Raw genomic sequence first — 17,565 nt, 5'->3', positions numbered from 1 at the left:
TAAATACTTATATTTTATGGTTACTTGGATAACCAGGTATTTAAAATTTTCTGTAGCAATTCTAAAAGGAAATTTTAAATGGTATCGACTCTAGGGGTTTTATCGCTATGATTTCCCTTTTATTCCAGTACATTGTATATCCTGAGAAAGAACCGAATTTCTTTATTAGATTTAATATCTTTGGTATACTAACTTGAGATTTTGTAATGTCTAATAATACGTTATCTGCGTACAATAACCATATAACCATATAACCATATAACAATTACAGCACGGAAACAGGCCATCTCGACCCTTCTAGTCCGTGCCGAACACGTATTCTCCCCTAGTCCCATATACCTGCGCTCAGACCATAACCCTCCATTCCTTTCCCGTCCATATAACTATCCAATTTATTTTTAAAAGATAAAAACGAACCTGCCTCTACCACCTTCACTGGAAGCTCATTCCACACAGACACCGCTCTCTGAGTAAAGAAGTTCCCCCTCATGTTACCCCTAAACTCTGTCCCTTAATTCTCAAGTCATGTCCCCTTGTTTGAATCTTCCCTACTCTCAGTGGGAAAAGCTTATCCACGTCAACTCTGTCTATCCCTCTCATCATTTTAAAGACCTCTATCAAGTCCCCCCTTAACCTTCTGCGCTCCAAAGAATAAAGCCCTAACTTGTTCAACCTTTCTCTGTAACTTAGTTGCTGAAACCCAGGCAACATTCTAGTAAATCTCCTCTGTACTCTCTCTATTTTGTTGACATCCTTCCTATAATTAGGCGACCAAAATTGTACCCCATACTCCAGAATAGGCCTCACCAATGCCTTGTACAATTTTAACATCACATCCCAACTTCTATAGTCAATGCTCTGATTTATAAAGGCCAGCACACCAAAAGCTTTTTTTACCAACCTATATACATGAGATTCCACTTTCAGGGAACTGTGCACAGTTATTCCTAGATCCCTCTGTTCACCTGCATTCTTCAATTCCCTACCATTTACCATGTACGCCCTATTTTGATGTGTCCTGCCAAGATGTAGCACCTCACACTTATCAACATTAAACTCCATCTGCCATCTTTCAGTCCACTCTCCAACTGGCATACATCTCTCTGTAGACTTTGAAAATCTACTTCATTATCCACAACCCCACCTATCTTAGTATCATCTGCATACTTACTAATCCAATTTACCACACCATCATCCAGATAATTGGTGTACATGACAAACAACAGTGGACCCAACACAGATCCCTGTGGCACCCCACTAGTCACTGGCCTCCAACCTGACAAAAAACTATCCACCGTTACTCTCTGGCATCTCCCATTCAGCCACTGTTGAATCCATCTTGCTACTACACCATTAATACCCAACCTTTGAACCTTCTTAACCAACCTTCCATGAGGAACCTTGGCAAAGGCCTTACTGAAGTCCATATATACAACATCCACTGCTTTACCCTCATCAATGATATTTTATTATTGGAATGTTTAGTATTATAACGGTGAATATTTGGATTCGGATGCATTCTTATACTTTCCGCTAAGGGCTCTATCGCAAGAGCAAATAGCAGGGGTGATAATGCACAACCCTGTCTATTGCCCCAAGATAAGTGAAATTTCGGAGAAAGTATGCGGTTGGTCAACATTCTAGCAGTCGGCCTAACAAATAGTAATTTTATCCATGAAATAAAGTTCTCTCCCATCTGAACTTTTTGCAGTACTGTGAAGAGGTATTCCCTGAAATGGATTCTTAGAGCAGTTTGTGTTGGAGCCAACCAGGAAGAAGGCAATTCTGAATTTATTATATTTGATTAGGGAAGTAAAGGTAAAGCAGCCATTATGAGCCATAAGTTGTAATCGCCAATTTAAGAGGGAGAAGGGAAAATCGCAAGTGTCAGGAGCTGGCCAAAGTTGACTGGATGATACTCTAGCAGGGATGACTGTGGAACAACAATAGCAGGTATTTCTGGGAATAATACAGACGGTGCAGGAACAAGTCAACTCAAGGACGGTATAAGAATGGAAGGTAAGTAAAACGAAGCAAAGATGAACGGAAAGCCAGAGGATTAGGACCTTTTTAAAGAGCACCGGAAGATAACTAAAAAGGCAATGCGGAGAGTAAATATGAAGTGCAAAGGTAAGCTAGCCAAGAATAAAAAGGAGGAATGCAAAATCTTCAATAGGTATTTGAAGAAGAAAAAGATAGTTTAGACAAATGTGCGTCCCTTGAAGACAGATTAATTTATAATGGGGAACAAGGAAATGGCAGATGAGTTAAACAGGTATTTTAGATCTGTCTTCACTTAGGAGTACACAAACAATCTCACAGATGTACTAGTGTCCACAAGACCGTGGGTGACGGAAGAACTGAAGGAATTTCAAATTTGGCAGGAAAAGGTATTGGGTAGACTGATGCTTTAAGTATGCAGGGGTGATTTGGGCAGGTTGGGTGAGTGGGCAAAATGCATGGCAGATGCAATTTAACGTGGATAAATCTTAATCATAATCATAATCATAATATTTCATAATTGGCCAAGTATGTTTTGCCACATACGAGGAATTGATTTGCCACACAGTCATGCCAATAAAATCAACAACACCACAACATACATTTTAACATAAACTTCCACCACAGTGTCTCCTCCGCATTCAACACTGAGATGGAAGGCAATCAAAATGTAATCTCTTCCCTTCTTTATCCTCCAGCGGTCGGGGGCCTCGATTCATCCGTTGACGGGGTTATCTTCGCTCCCGCAGCCGGCGGTCGGCCCTCCCCATCGGGGCGATCAAGCATCCGCATCGGAGTGGGGGCGGGGCTGGGGGGGGGGGCGTTTAGCTCCCTGCTCCGGGCGATCGGAACCTGGGTCGGGGTTAGCCGAACCTTCTGCGACTTTGGAGCTTCCCGACATAAGCCGGTCCCTGGACTGTGAGCCCATTGATGTTGAAATACGCAGGGCGCTGTTGTAGTATTGATCCCAGTTAATGGATCGCACGTTCCGATGGTAAGTTCACTGCCCCGCGTTGGGGCTCAAAGTCAGTCTCGAGCAAGGCCGCCAGCTCTATTATGGAAAACACTCGCAGCTGCCGCAAGATATAAGATAGAATCTAGTTACTCCGATCCCCCCACCCAGTTACTCCAGTTTTTTTGTGTCTGTCTTCGGTATGAAGCGGAATCTACAATTCCTTCCTACATTAGTGTAAGGGTAATGTTTTTGAATTCCCCTGTGCTTTCAAAACAATCCGGCCAGCACTGCTCGTGAGCAAAATGACGCAGGATGCTTCAATGGTGTCCAGGATCACCAACTACCTGACGGGACAAGCACAACATTTCAGGCTACTGAACTGTGCCTCCGACATGTTGGTGAACAAAAGAGGGGATCCAAGGGGCGGTCCTCTCTACATTATTGTTTACCATCTACACCTGGGACATTAGATATAAACCCGTCTCCTGGCACCTGCAGAGTTTTCAGATGACTCAGCAATTGTGCGCTGATAAGTGAAGCAGAATACATGTTTGAAGTCAACCAATTTGTGGTGGGTGAATCATCTGCAGCTCAATGCGTACAAGATTAGGGAGTTTGTGGCGTACTTTATGCTGAAAGGACCACCCCTTTCCCCTGTCTTCATATGTGGCGTGGGTCTGCAGTTTACTATGGTATACAAATACCTTGGAGTATACTTGGACAGTAAGCTGGATTGTTCCGGGAAAGCTGAGGTCCTGTGCACAAAGAGACAGTGCCGGCTCAACTTTTTTGAGAATGAGCTCCTTCAACGTCTGCAGAAAGATGTTGCAGATTTTCCGTCAATCGGTGGTAGCCAATGCAATCTCATTCGCTGCCGTGTGCTGGAGCAGCAACGCAAAGGATCTGGATGGAAATGGGATCAACAGACTCACCAGGGGATCTGGCTCAATCCTGTGGACGGTGTGGATTCATGGAGGTGGCGTTGGAGGGGAGGATGCTCCGCCAACCGCGGGGAATCCTGGACAATGCAGATCCCTGCCCCTCCATGACACACTGGCCAATCTGATGAGCACCTTCAGCAATAGTGGTTCGACCAAGATGCAGGGTAGAACGCAACAGGAGATCGTTCTTCCCAGTGGCTAACAAACTTTACAACTCCTCCCTTTTCTGTCGTGGGTTAGACTGCGACTGACTAACCCCCCCCCCCCCCCCCCCCCCCACTCTTTGCGCATTCCCCACTTTCATTTAATGTTTCATCTATATTGGTCTGTTTTACTGACTGTTGCCACTCACTTATTCCCTCTGGGATAAATATGAATTTGAGGCCATGAGCTGTCTGAGACTCTCCCACCAGTGGAATCATCGTGTGCGCATCCACACTCTCCAGTCCTTTCACTTTTCGCTATGTTTCAATGAGGTTTCCCTCATCCTTCCAAACTCCAGCGAGTAGAGGCCCTGTGCCTTCAAATACGCATCGTATGCTAATCATTATCGTAAACCTCATCTGGATCTTTTTCAGCACAAGCACACCCTTCATCAGATATCGAGAGTAGAATTGCTTGCAATAATACAAATGCGGTCTCATCAGCACCTTTCAAGAATTGACTCTATCCAGGGTCCCCGGTATTCTTTCAGGTTGGGCAGAGGTTCACCTGCACCTCCTCCAACCTCATCCACAGTATCCGTTGTTGAATATGTGGCTTCTTATACATCGGCAAGATCAAACGGAGACTGGGCGATCATTTCACTGAATTCCTTTGCTTAGTTTGCCTGGACGTACCCAACGTGCTAAACACTTTAATTATCCTTCCCATTCCCACACTGATTTTCTGTCCCAGTTCTCATCCATTGACAGAGCGAGGGTAAACGCAATTTGGAGGAACAACATCTCAAATTTCGCTTGCGCAGCTAATACCACAGTGCGAGGAATACTGATTTCACTGCGTTCAAGTGACCCTGCATTTCATCTCACTTTATCCCTCCCTCACCCTAGGTCCTCCCTCAAAAAATTCTCATTCTCACACGACAAACACCTAAAAATGGCCTGCTTCCTTTATCATCGTTGCTTCTTTACATATCTTTGATTAATTGTTTTATATTTCTCGATATTTTCATTAATATTACCCGTTTACTTTTCCCGTTACTTTCAGTCTGAACAAAGGTCGAGACCAGAAACGTCCGTCATTCTCTCTCGTCTAAGATGTTGCTTGTCCGGCTGGATTACTCCAGCGTTGTGTGTTTATATATGGCTTTCACTCTGCTTTGCTCGTTTCCTGTACAGCACGGTAATATTTGCAATGTTTCAATCGTCCGGACCCATTCCTGACTAGTGATCTTGAAAGGTGACTGTTATTGGCTGGATTACAGTTGCATTTCACATTTTGCTCCCCGTATTGCACTCGTTACTTTCTGTTGATTTTTTAAATCTTCCCAATCGTCTAGCTTCTGAAAATAAATTGCAATTCTGTTTATGGTTTATGCTGTCTTTGACTCCCTTGTCAGCAACGGTCGCCGCATTCTCCCGATAGAGTGTACCTTTGGAATGGAAATATCCTGCAATTTCCGAATTATTCCCAGAAATTCTTGCCAGTGCTGTTCCATCACAATGCTAGGGTCACATTTCAGGCACCTTTGGCCAGTTTCTCCTTCATGCTACCCCTTAGCTCAGCAGGAATACTGACACATCCAATGTCATATTTCCCCTCTCAAGTTACAGGTTGATTCTTATAATTCACTTCCCTTGACTCCATTTATACCTCACGCTGCCTCAGCTGCATAATCATGTATGAGTCGCACCCTGGCGACATCCTCCATTACCCGCTGCCATCCTGCAAATTTACAGAAGTGTAAAAACGCACATATCCACATTCAGGGACAGTTGCTTCTCAGCTGTTTTCAGGCAACTGAACCACCCTACCGCATCTGTAGAGGTGCTGACCCACCCGTGGACAAACTTTGATCGGACTATACAGGCGTTACCTTGCAGGAAACGTTATTTCCTTACCATGTATCTGTACCCTGTGAATGACTCGATTGTAATCATGTATTGTCTTTCCGCTGACTGGTTAGCACGCAACGAAACCTTTTCACCTTTCCGCGGTGCACGTGACAATAAACTAGAAAGGAAACGGGACTGATATTATGTGCGGCAGCTCCTAGTGCTTCCTTTACCCTGAGCATTATTAAATCCGTTTCATTTCACAACACTACATCCAGACTTGCCATTTTCCTCGTAGACTCCAGTATAAAATACTATAAGATATCATCTTGGAGGGACTGTAAAAAATCCCTCTCTTGGGGTCGAGCATCAACAAGATTTTTGTAGACAATTTGTACATTGAAACATCCCATATCCACCGCAATATTGCTTTTCTTATATGCCGATTATATCCCCTGATGAACCCTGTATCCAATTCACCCAGAGATTTGTAAATTTGTGGCATTCTCTGCCACAGAAAGCAGTGGAGGCCAATTCACTGGATATGTTTAAGAGAGAGTTGGATATATATCTTAGGACTAACGGAATCAGGGATAAAGGTAAACAGCAGGAATATGGCACTGATTATGGATGATCAGCTTTGATTATATTGCATGGTGGTGCTGGCTCGAATGGCCGAATTGCATACTATTGCACATATTTTCTATGTTTCTATGTTTTAATGTTCCTGGCTACTTTTAGGGAGCTATACCCCGATTGGAGCTATACCTCCAATCGGGGTATTATAATTTCTCATGTTTTACAATGTTCACAATGACTCTGCATCCTCTGATCCTTTGTCAAGAGGTCATAATTGATAGGGATGTCCCCCTTGTTAGTGACGGGATTTAATTCCTCACCAGCGTAGTGACACTCATGTCCGTCTTTCCAATGGGACGGAAAACCTTGAATATTCAGCTCACAACTCCGATCCACTTGAAATCACATCTCTATCATACCCACAACACCGTACCTACCAATTTCTAACTGTGCTAGATGCTCCTCAACTTTGCTCCTTATACTAGGTGCATTCAGAAATAACAACTGTCATTCTTCGTTCACCATCCTCTCGTATCGGTCTTGGTGAGTCCGAAGATGGGTCTCGACCTGAAACGTAAACCATCCGTTCTCACCAGAGATGCTGCCTCTCCAGCTGAGTCCACCAGCTGGCGCCAGCAGTCTGTCGGTACTTTCTTCTGTTTTTGTCATTTTAAGGATGTGTTAAAAGTATGATTTAGTGTTCATTTGTTGGTTTCAAGGGGGGGGGGGGGGGGGTTGGGGAACACTTTTTTCCATCTCTTAACTCGACGGAGATGCGTTTTTGTTCTATATCGGACCTCCGTTTTCACTGCGGCTAACTTCGTGGAGTTGGTGGCGTGTCCTGGAGACCGGCCCGGCGCTTCATGCCGCGGGCGCGGCGGGGATTTTAACATCGCCGAGCTGCAATGCCTTTGCTGGTGGTCGACAGTGGAGAGCTCCAACCGCGGGGTCTGCAGATTTTCACATCGTGAAGCCCGCGGTATCTGGTAAGAGGCTTGATCCGGAGCTCCATGGCGCGGAGAGAGTTTCAAACGCCCCGCCGAGGGTGTTTCGATCATCCCGACGCGAGGGCTTTGGACCGTCGGCTGCAGAGGTTTAATCGAGGGCCGAGACGGCGGATGGTTCAACAGCCCCGTCCGCGGGAGAACAAAGAGGAAGATAAGTGAACTTTATTGTCTTCCATCACAGTAAGGAATGTGGAATCTTCTGTGGTGGATGTTCTTGTTAACTTTCATGTGGCAGTGTGTATTGATGCTTTTCACTTAGCATGGCTGTATGGTAACTTAAATGTCACTCTACTTTAATTGGCAATACAATAAAATGATCTAGAAATCATTAATTTTGAAATCTCTAACTCCAGGTGTTTGTGTATCTCTATCGTTTTACCTGACCTTTTCCCTCTCGTATCCCTTATTCTGGTCTATTACTTCTGGAGACTATTGCAACCTCTCTTAAACTTGATCTTCCTATAACTGCACCCATACAATTCAATGTATTTACCTTCCTTGCCTCACCCACACACACAGACGCACGCTTAATGTGTCAAATACCGCACTGGTAACACGGTTTGTCAGGATTCAAAAAAAAAAAAATTGTTCGGCGAGGACTTGTAGGGCCGAGATGGCCTGTTTCCGTGCTGTAATTGTTATATGTTATATGTTATATGACTCTGATCCCAGCTGTGTTGAACTCCAGTCCGTCCCGTCCGTACAGCTCGTGCGTCCCCAAAACCGGAGTTAATGATTTGGGTTCAACGCTTTAATGTTCTCAACCCTATGCTAAATTGCACGTGGTTCACGTAGCAATTAAGAGATTAGTATCCTTTAATGTTCAATTTAATCCCAGGATGTTGTAATTCCCTTAGCAGAACCTCTTTCCTACTTTGGTACCCACATCGATCACGATGACCGGACTTTTCCCCTCCTATTCCAAGTTCCGTCGCCTAAGCCCGGCACCAGACAGGAAACAGAACCTTCGAGATGCTCGATTATCATGAGAATAGTGTCTATGCCCTGACTATACTGCCCCAATGACAACAACATTTTACTTCCCGCTCCATTCACAAATGGCCCCCCGAACCACGTTCAGGTTGCTCATTGTTACCACTGCCCCCACACGTCTGTAATGGAATTAAGATTCGCAGACGCGTCAGTCAGCTGAAGGAGTAGGCTCTTCTCTCATTGCCCTTACCTCTGTTTCAATTGCCTGCCTCACGAGCAGTCATTCACTCCACGTGACCGCGGACCACATTGGTGGCATTTACTCCAGCAGGTGCAGTTGGCTCCAAAATCGTAGCATTCCTGCAGTTTGTCCCAGTACCTGACGTGCCGCAGCGTTTGAAGCTAAGATTCCAGGTCGTCAACGTTCAGTATGAACTCTTAGATTAACCAACGTCTGCTTTAAATGTGGTCACAATGATTCGCCAAAGGATCTACCTGTTCCAAATCTATGCAGCTGCAGCACATCACCTGATCCTGCAAATCGCCATTGCTTATCGGACAAACCTTCTTAATACTTCCTGCTTGCTGCTGCTCTGGGCCTGACAGGTCAGCTCCTCACTTCTCAGTATTTTTCTCCGTATTCTCCGGAGCCAAATCTTCAAGATGCAGTTTCCAGGGGAAATATTTATTCTACATGGGAAGTGTTGCATGGATCCAGTGGCCAATGGGATGAGATAAGGATTCGCGTTAGAAGCTTCGCTCTATAAATACATTCGTGATCCTAATGCTAATACAGAGAGCAGGAGATGTGCCTCCGAGATGGATTCGTGGAGCAGTTTGATCTGGAGCCTTCCAGCGAGAAGGCAATTATGGGTTTTAGTATTATCCAATTACCCCGATTTAATAAGGAAACGCAAGATAATGGAACCTCTAGGAGGTAGTGACCATAATATGTTTTAATTTTCAATTTGGAGGTTAAATCAGTAGTATCAGTGTTGAAGTTGAACAGATGGGACTAGGAAGGCATGAGAGAGGAGTTGTCCAAAGTCGACGGGAAAAAGATCCCAACAGGAATGACGGTAGAACAGCAATGGGATTTCTGGGCATAATCCAGAAAATGCTGGATGATTTCTTTCTAACGAGGACGAAAGATTCCAAGGTGAGTAAGGGGCAACCGTGGTTAACAATGTGGGTTTCGGATGGAATAAAACTAAAATAAAATATGTATTACATATGAATACAAGAGATTAGTATACAAACTTAAAGCACACGGTATTGGGGGTTCAGTATTGATGTGGATAGAGAACTGGCTGGCAGACAGGAAGCAAAGAGTAGGAGTAAACGGGTCCTTTTCACAATGGCAGACAGTGACTAGTGGGGTACCGCAAGGCTCAGTGCTGGGACCCCAGCTATTTAGAAACATAGAAACATAGAAAATAGGTGCAGGAGTAGGCCATTCGGCCCTTCGAGCCTGCACCGCCATTCGATATGATCATGGATGATCATCCAACTCAGTATCCCATCCCTGCCTTCTCTCCATACTCCCTGATCCCTTTAGCTACAAGGGACACATCTAACTCCCTCTTAAATATAGCCAATGAACTGACCTCAACTACCCTCTGTGGAAGAAATGATTTTCTCATCTCGGTCTTAAAATACTTCCCTCTTATCCTTAAACTGTGACCCCCTAGTTCTGGACTTCCCCAACATCGGGAATAATCTTCCTGCATCTAACCTGTCCAACCCCTTAAGCATTTTGTAAGTTTCTATAAGATCCATAAGATTTCTATAAGATTTACAATATATATTAATGATTTGGACGAGGGAATTGAATGCAACATTTCCAAGTTTGCAGATGACACGAAGCTGGTGGGGAGGAGGATGCTAGGAGGCTGCAAGATGACTTGGATAGGCTGGGTGAGTAGGCAAGTCCATGGCAGATGCAGTATAATGTGGATACATGTGAGGTTCTCCACTGTGGTGGCAAAAACAGGAACGTAGACTTTTATCTGAATGGTGGCCGATTAGGAAAAGGGGAGATGCAACGAGACCTGGGTGTCATAGTACACCAGTCATTGACAGTAGGCATGCAGGCTAGTAGGTTAGAAAGTCTGAAGAAGGGTTTCGGCCCGAAATGTTGCCTATTTCCTTCGCTCCATAGATGCTGCTGCACCCGCTGAGTTTCTCCAGCATTTTTGTGTACCATTGAAAGTAGGCATGCAGGTGCAGCAGGCAGTGAAGAAAGCGAATGGTACGTTAGCATTCATAACAAAAGGATTTGAGTATAGGAGCAGGTCTCCTAATCTGAGGAAATACATTTTTACCATAGAGGCAGTACAGAGAAGGCTCACCAGACTGATTTCTGGGATGTCAGGACTTTCATATGAAGAAAGACTGGATAGATTCGGCTTGTACTCGCTAGAATTTAGAAGATTGGGGGGAATCTTATAGAAATTGACAAAACTCTTAAGGGGTTGGACAGGCTAGATGCAGGAAGATTGTTCCCGATGTTGGGGAAGTCCAGAACAAGGGGTCACAATTTAAGGATAAGGGGGAAATATTGTAGGACCGAGATGAGAAAAACATTTTTCACACAGAGAGTGGTTAATCTCTGGAATTCTCTGCCACAGAATGCAGTTGAGGCCAGTTCATTGGCTATATTTAAGAGGGAATTAGATGTGGCCCTTATGGTTAAAGGGATCAGGGGGTATGGAGAGAGGGCAGGTACAGGATACTGATTGGATGATCAGCCGTGATCATATTGAATGGCGGTGCAGGCTCGAAGGGCGGAATGGCCTACTCCTGCATCTATTTTCAATGGTTGTATGAAAGTAGCGGGAAGCTAGAGGATTGGGTAACTTTCAAAGGACACCAGAAGGTAACAAGAAGGGCAATACGGGTGGAAAGATGAAGTACGAGAGTAAGCTGGCCAAGAATATAAAGAAGGATAGTAAAATATTATCTCGGTATGTTACGAAATAAAACATTAGTAAAAACAAATGTGGGTGCCTTGATGGTGTAAACCGGTGAAATTATTCTGGTGAACAATGAAATGGCAGAAGAGTTGAACAGGTACGTTGTTTGTATCTTCCTTAGTGAAGACAGAACCAATTTCCCAGATAAACCAGAGGACAGAGGATGTTAGGAGACTGAAGAACTGAAAGACATTTGCATTAGTCGAGAAATAGTATTGGGCAGACTGATGCGACTGAACGCTGATAAATCCCCAATGCCTGATAGTCTGCATCCCATGGTACTCAAAGAGGTGGCATTAGAAATCGTGGACGCATTGGTGATCATTTTTCAATGTTCTGTAGATTCAGGATTAGTTCTTGTGGATTGGAGAGTAACTAATGTTATCCCACTTTTCAACAAAGGAGCGAGAGAGAAAGCGGAGAATTATAGACCAGTTTCCCTGACATCGGTGGTGGGGAAGGTGCTAGAGTCAATTATTAAATTAGTAATAACGGCGCATTCTAAATATCAGTACGAGGATTGGTTGAAGCCAGCACAGATTTATGAAGGGCAAATCCTGCTTGGCCAATCATCTGGAATTTTTTGAAAATGTGACTAGTAAAATGGACGAAGGGGAGCCAGTGTATGTCCTCTATGTGGAGTTTCAGAAATACTTTGACTATGTCCCACACACGAGATTAATAGCAAAATTAGAGCATATGGTATTGGGGGGGGGGGGTTGACATGGATATAGAATTGGTTGGCAGTCAGGAAGCAGATAGTAGGAGTAGACGGGTCACTGGGTGAATTGCAGACAGTGGCGACTGGACGGCCGCAAAGCTCGTGTTGGAGCCGCAGCTATTTACAACATACACTAAGGATTTAGATGATTTAACTAAAAGTAACGCAGGGAAATTTGCGGATAAACAAAGCTGGGTGGCAGTGTGAACTGTGAAGTGGATGCTCGGATGTTGCAGGGTGACTTGGACATGTTGAGTGCGTGGGCAAGTGCATGGCAGATGCAGTATAATATACATAAATGTGAGGATATCCACTTTAGCGGGAAGAACAAGTAGGCAGGTCATTACATCAATGGTGTCGATGTGGTAAAAGGGAAGTGCAACGAGACATGCGCGTCCTTGTACAGCAAGCACTGAAAATGTGCATGCATGTAAAAGAAGCAGTGGTGAAAGCTAATGGTATACAGGCCTTCATATCGAGAGAACATGAGTATAGGAATAAAGACGTCCTTTTGCAGTTGTACTGAGCCCCGGTGAGACGGCATCTGGAGTAATGAGCACAGTTGTGGTCTCCCACTTTGAGGAAGGACATTCTTGCTGTTCAGGCAGTGCAGCGTAGGATCACGAGGTTATTCCTCGAGATAGCTGGACTGTCATAGGATGAAAGATTGGAAAGACTGGGCTTGTATTCACTGGGATTTAGAAGGATGAGAGGACCCCTTACCGAAACGTATACAATTATAAAAGGCCTGGACAAGCAAAATGTAGGAAAATGTAAATCAATCTTGGAGAAGTCCAGAACCTGGGGGCGCTGTCTAAGAATAAAGCGGAGCCCAACTGAGGTGAGAAAAGCATGTTTTTCACCCAGGGAGTCGTGCATTTGTGGAATTCGCTGCCAAAGAAGGCAGTAGAGGTCAATTGACTGGATGAATTTAAAAGTGAATTAGATGGAGCTCCATGGGCTAGCGGAATCAAGGTATATGGGGAGAATGCAGGGACGGGTTACTGATTGTGGATGATGAGCCATGATCACAGTGAATGGCTCGAATGGCCAAATGGCCTCCTCCTGCACCTTTTTTCAAGGTTTCTATGTTTCAATCTTTCGGCGTTTACTAATGCAGACGCAGCTGGGCGGATCTGTTAGCTTCGGTTATTGACCAATCCTGAGGATGAATATTCTAACCGCAGCATCAAAAGGAAACGCATTATCTGTGATAAGAACATACTCTGAAACGCGGATCCAGGACTGCGTTTGGGTGGTGTGTGAGAAGTGTTGAAATAAGACAATGACGCCCTTTGGCTCCAGCTGTGTGGTGTGTATGCGTGTGAACCGAACAGTATACAAATGCACTATGTGGGAGGGTACTGCATATGCCAGTTTAAACCGAAGATAGACACAACATGCTGGAGTAACCCAGTGGGACAGACATAATTTCAGACTGAGGAAGAAGGTTCTTGAACATAAACGTCACCAAATCATTTTCTGCAGAGATGCTGCCTGTTCCGCTGAGTTAATCCCGTATTGTGTGCCTATCCAGAGATGAACAATGCTTGTCGCTTTTTCTATGATGATCTATCCTTTGCATATCTGTATCGGTGCCACCCAATTTAGAGATGTCATAGATGGATTCCGGAGAGTGGAGCATAGTCATTGACGTCCAATGCGCGTGCACGCTGCATTACAGCCATAATTGACTTTTGTTCCCAATGTTCTGTTCTCTCCTAACAAACCTTTATTTCACACAGATCACTGCAAAACAGAAGCAAGGAGAAAGGGCGATGTGGTCATGCAACTATTATTTATTCATACAGGTTTATCAAACTGTAGGTCTTGCGAGATAAGTTGATAAATGACCCGAATGAAGTTGAATTCCCGGACGAATAATTCATGTCACTGAAGGTGTTCCGCAGCATTTAAACGCGCCTAAGCAAGTTCCAACCTGCACCAAGTCTCCTCCGCAATCCTTCATACAATTTCCGTTCATACCTCTGCACCGTGCTGTGTGACACAAAATAAAAGCCAAATAATCGGCCAGTGGACAATTTTATTTACATTTACAGGGAAAAGCGCGCCAATCTTTCATTAACGTGTTTTGTGCACTTGCAATCGACAGGAACCCCGATAAAACAGCCTTTACCTCACCTTACACTCCATTAATTGTAAAATGTCTGCATTTCGTGAAGCCAGAAGGAACAGAAGGATGCAGAAAGCAATATGGTGTTGCTGGTTGGCAGATAGACTTCGACAGGGAATGATCTAACATAGAGAGAGGATCATTTGGAGATATACCTGTCAATCGGGTTGGCAACGTGTAGTAATAGATCAGGATAAGGGTCAAGTGCTGAGGCCGCATCATTTACAATGCGTGTAAAACTCTGCTGATAAATAGTAAGATTAAACGAGAACTTACCAGTTCGAAGTTTGATCTGTATTTTATGAGGAGTAACGTTGAGGGAATACATGAAGAACCCGCCAGTACGCACGTGTATCTTTCTTCAAAGCAGCGGAGTGAATCACAGATACCTGTAATGACTTAAGCATAGTAAGATTAGAGAAAAGATACCAGTTGTGTTTATGATCAAGGGTGGGAGCGGAGGGCATGTATTCCCTCAACGTTACTCCTCATAAAATACAGATCAAACTTCGAACTGGTAAGTTCTCGTTTAATCTTACTATTTTACTTCGGAGTCACGTGAGTGACTACATGAAGGTTTCAAAGCTCTGTGATTCAAGCCGTGGAACGAGTCCATCATCACGTCTGCCTTGGTTTTGGGGAGAATAGTGATAACATATTGAACATCAATATGATACATATAAATAACCATAAAGTTAATAATAATTGATAGCCCCTGTTTTTTGGGGTAAATTATGGTACAGAAACTTAACAATATTTCTGAAAAATTCCAGTTTCCATTACTGGTTAGTTATAATCTTTAGAATGTACTTTCCGATGGCCATCCTGCAGTCCTGAGGATTTTATCCATAGGAACCTCCAATTTAAATGCTGTCGACGTTGCTGCAGCCTGGTGGAGTGAGAATTTAACCCAGTTAGTGTTTACACCAACTTTTGTCAATACTATGTTAGCCATTTAGCTGGCCTGGCCTGTTATTCTTTAATGAGGCTGTCTGTCATTGATGAGAAGTTCCACTTCTGTGCCACTGATGGTCTGGGTTTGTTCCATGTATATTTGTAGATGTCTCACAACACAGGCAATCATCTGTAGGATAGGCTCAAAAAAAATGTTATTCTGGTCAAGGTATCCAGCCTTAATTTGGTAGGGACTGAGTCCTTAGTGCCGTGACCTAAGCCATCAGCATGACAGTTTTGTAAAATGTCAACAACTGTAATGACAGCGCTGTGGCTGGAGCCCAGTTCTTTAACAACGTTAAGACGATGCTGATGTCCCATATTTGGGAATACCTGGTCTTTGGGGAATTCCCATAAAAAGTGTCCCTCATAAGCTGTTGTTCCGTTCTCTTGCCATAGGTAAGTAGATGGGCCACTTCTGGCACAGTTGATGTCACTAATACTAAGCCACTGTAGGTTAACAAAGCTTCCTAACAGGCTGGATGATGTATTATGGTTGCAACACATCTCCCATTAGTTTATGTATTTTAGACATTGTCTTTAGGTTGATTGTCTGTGGCCCGCTGTGATCATGTCCATTGCTCTGGCCGTCTGTTGTGGATGGTGGTGCATGGTTCTAATCTCATTCCCAGTACTACCTAGAACCATGGTTGGGTAGGTCAGTCGGGTACCATTAAAACACCAGACGCAGAGTCTCGTAGTATTTCCCTTAGTAACCCCCCCCCCCCCCCCCGTGATGAGGTTGCCAAATTGTGTTGGCCAGATTGTTACATGATGTAGATTCCCTTTCACCCGTGTGGTTGATATGTGCTACCACAGTAGTGTTGTTAATTTATAATCTAATAACCTGTTTAATATATTCCAAAGCAACATGACTTTAGGCCATGAAAAAACACCCAACATTTCCAGGTAGTTATGCCCAGTGTTAGTAATAATGATGCTTGCTGTGTATTCCACCTTCCTCCACAGCTGGATATGGAATTGGTAACACACCATCCTAGTGCATAGTACCCATATGTAGGACAATAGACTGGTTGCTGACAATGATAGGATTGGAGCAATGCCCAATGTTATCTTTCCACCATTTAGTTCCAATATGGCTTCTGTATGGCTTCATCATTCTATCGAAATGATCACCATTAATTTTAAGAGCTCATATTTTGGCCCTCTGTAAATCTTTATAATGTAAGGGTCTGAATTATGTGGCTGGAAACCATATGTTGCCAATATTCTTGCTACCAGTCTGATGGATGGTTTATCCTCATGTCAATGATTTTGCTGTATGACTCTATTAAGGTTGTAACCTCTGTTGGCAAAGTTACTGACATGAGGAACTGAGTTAATGGTGAACCCTAAATAATCCCTTTAGTTTGAAGGCTTTAATTTTGATTTAATTGGATGGATAATTATCCTAGTTTCCAAATAATTGTTAAGTGGCTGTTACCGTCTGTTCAGCCCGTCCTAAGTTCCAAACAATTAGTATGTCATCCAAATAAGCCATTACCATTGTGTGGCTGGTTGTCATATTTTGTAAATAACCTAGGTGCTAATATAAACACATTAGGTAGTGCTCTATACTGCTAGAGCTGAGCCATCCAATTAGATAAAAATAACGTCCGTGGTCACCTGTTATGGGTACTGAAATTGTAAGCATCCTTTGAATCAATGCTTGCCATTTTCGTTCTTAAAACGAATATACTTAACAATAGAAAAGGTTTCTGTTCTTAAAACGAATATATCGTTTTATTTATTTTTTACTTTATTTTTATTTTTTATTTTTTATAATTTATTTTATTTTATAATATATGGTCCCTAGATAAGGGACATATCAGATATTTAAACTGATAAGAACAGATATTATATTTGATCTTAGCCAAAAAGCCGAGATCTGATCTATGATTGATGCGTCAAGCGCCATATCCTATTTTGTTAGGAAGGCAATGCGTAGATAATAATTCGTCCCATGCAATGCAGCTAAAACCCCATCTGTTGCTGATGTCCAGTATCTGTATCCCATATGACATATTTGGTAATTGGTGATTATGTCTGGATACGAGTAGATCGGCATCTGGTGTTCCATATCGTGTAGAAACATCAGCAAATACTACAGCCCAATATCCATTTGGTGTTCTTCTCCAATTTCCTCTCTCGATATATCAGCTGGACTAGAAGATCCCCGGATACTGTTTAAGATATGAGTGTCAAAAAGTTATTTATTCGATGTCTTCTCGCACCAACCTCCTTGCTTCCTTCTGGTTTTACTGTTTACTTCTGGATCCCCGAGGCCGTGTGTTGTGGGTATACACATCTTCCAGCATAGGGGCGATACCTTTGAGGATGATGTTTGGACGTTTGGATGAGCTCCAGT

At 43.5% G+C, this 17,565-nt stretch overlaps 1 pseudogene; it reads right to left on the bottom strand.

Moving 5' to 3' along the window:
* Positions 1-16,981: 16,981 nt before the first annotated feature.
* LOC116966154 lies at positions 16,982-17,090 on the bottom strand (annotated as a pseudogene).
* Positions 17,091-17,565: the final 475 nt, after the last annotated feature.

The sequence above is a fragment of the Amblyraja radiata genome, chromosome 35 (genome assembly GCF_010909765.2).
Source record: "Amblyraja radiata isolate CabotCenter1 chromosome 35, sAmbRad1.1.pri, whole genome shotgun sequence".
In the NCBI taxonomy this organism is placed as follows: domain Eukaryota; kingdom Metazoa; phylum Chordata; class Chondrichthyes; order Rajiformes; family Rajidae; genus Amblyraja; species Amblyraja radiata.
This window is presented reverse-complemented; position numbering and strand designations above follow the sequence as displayed.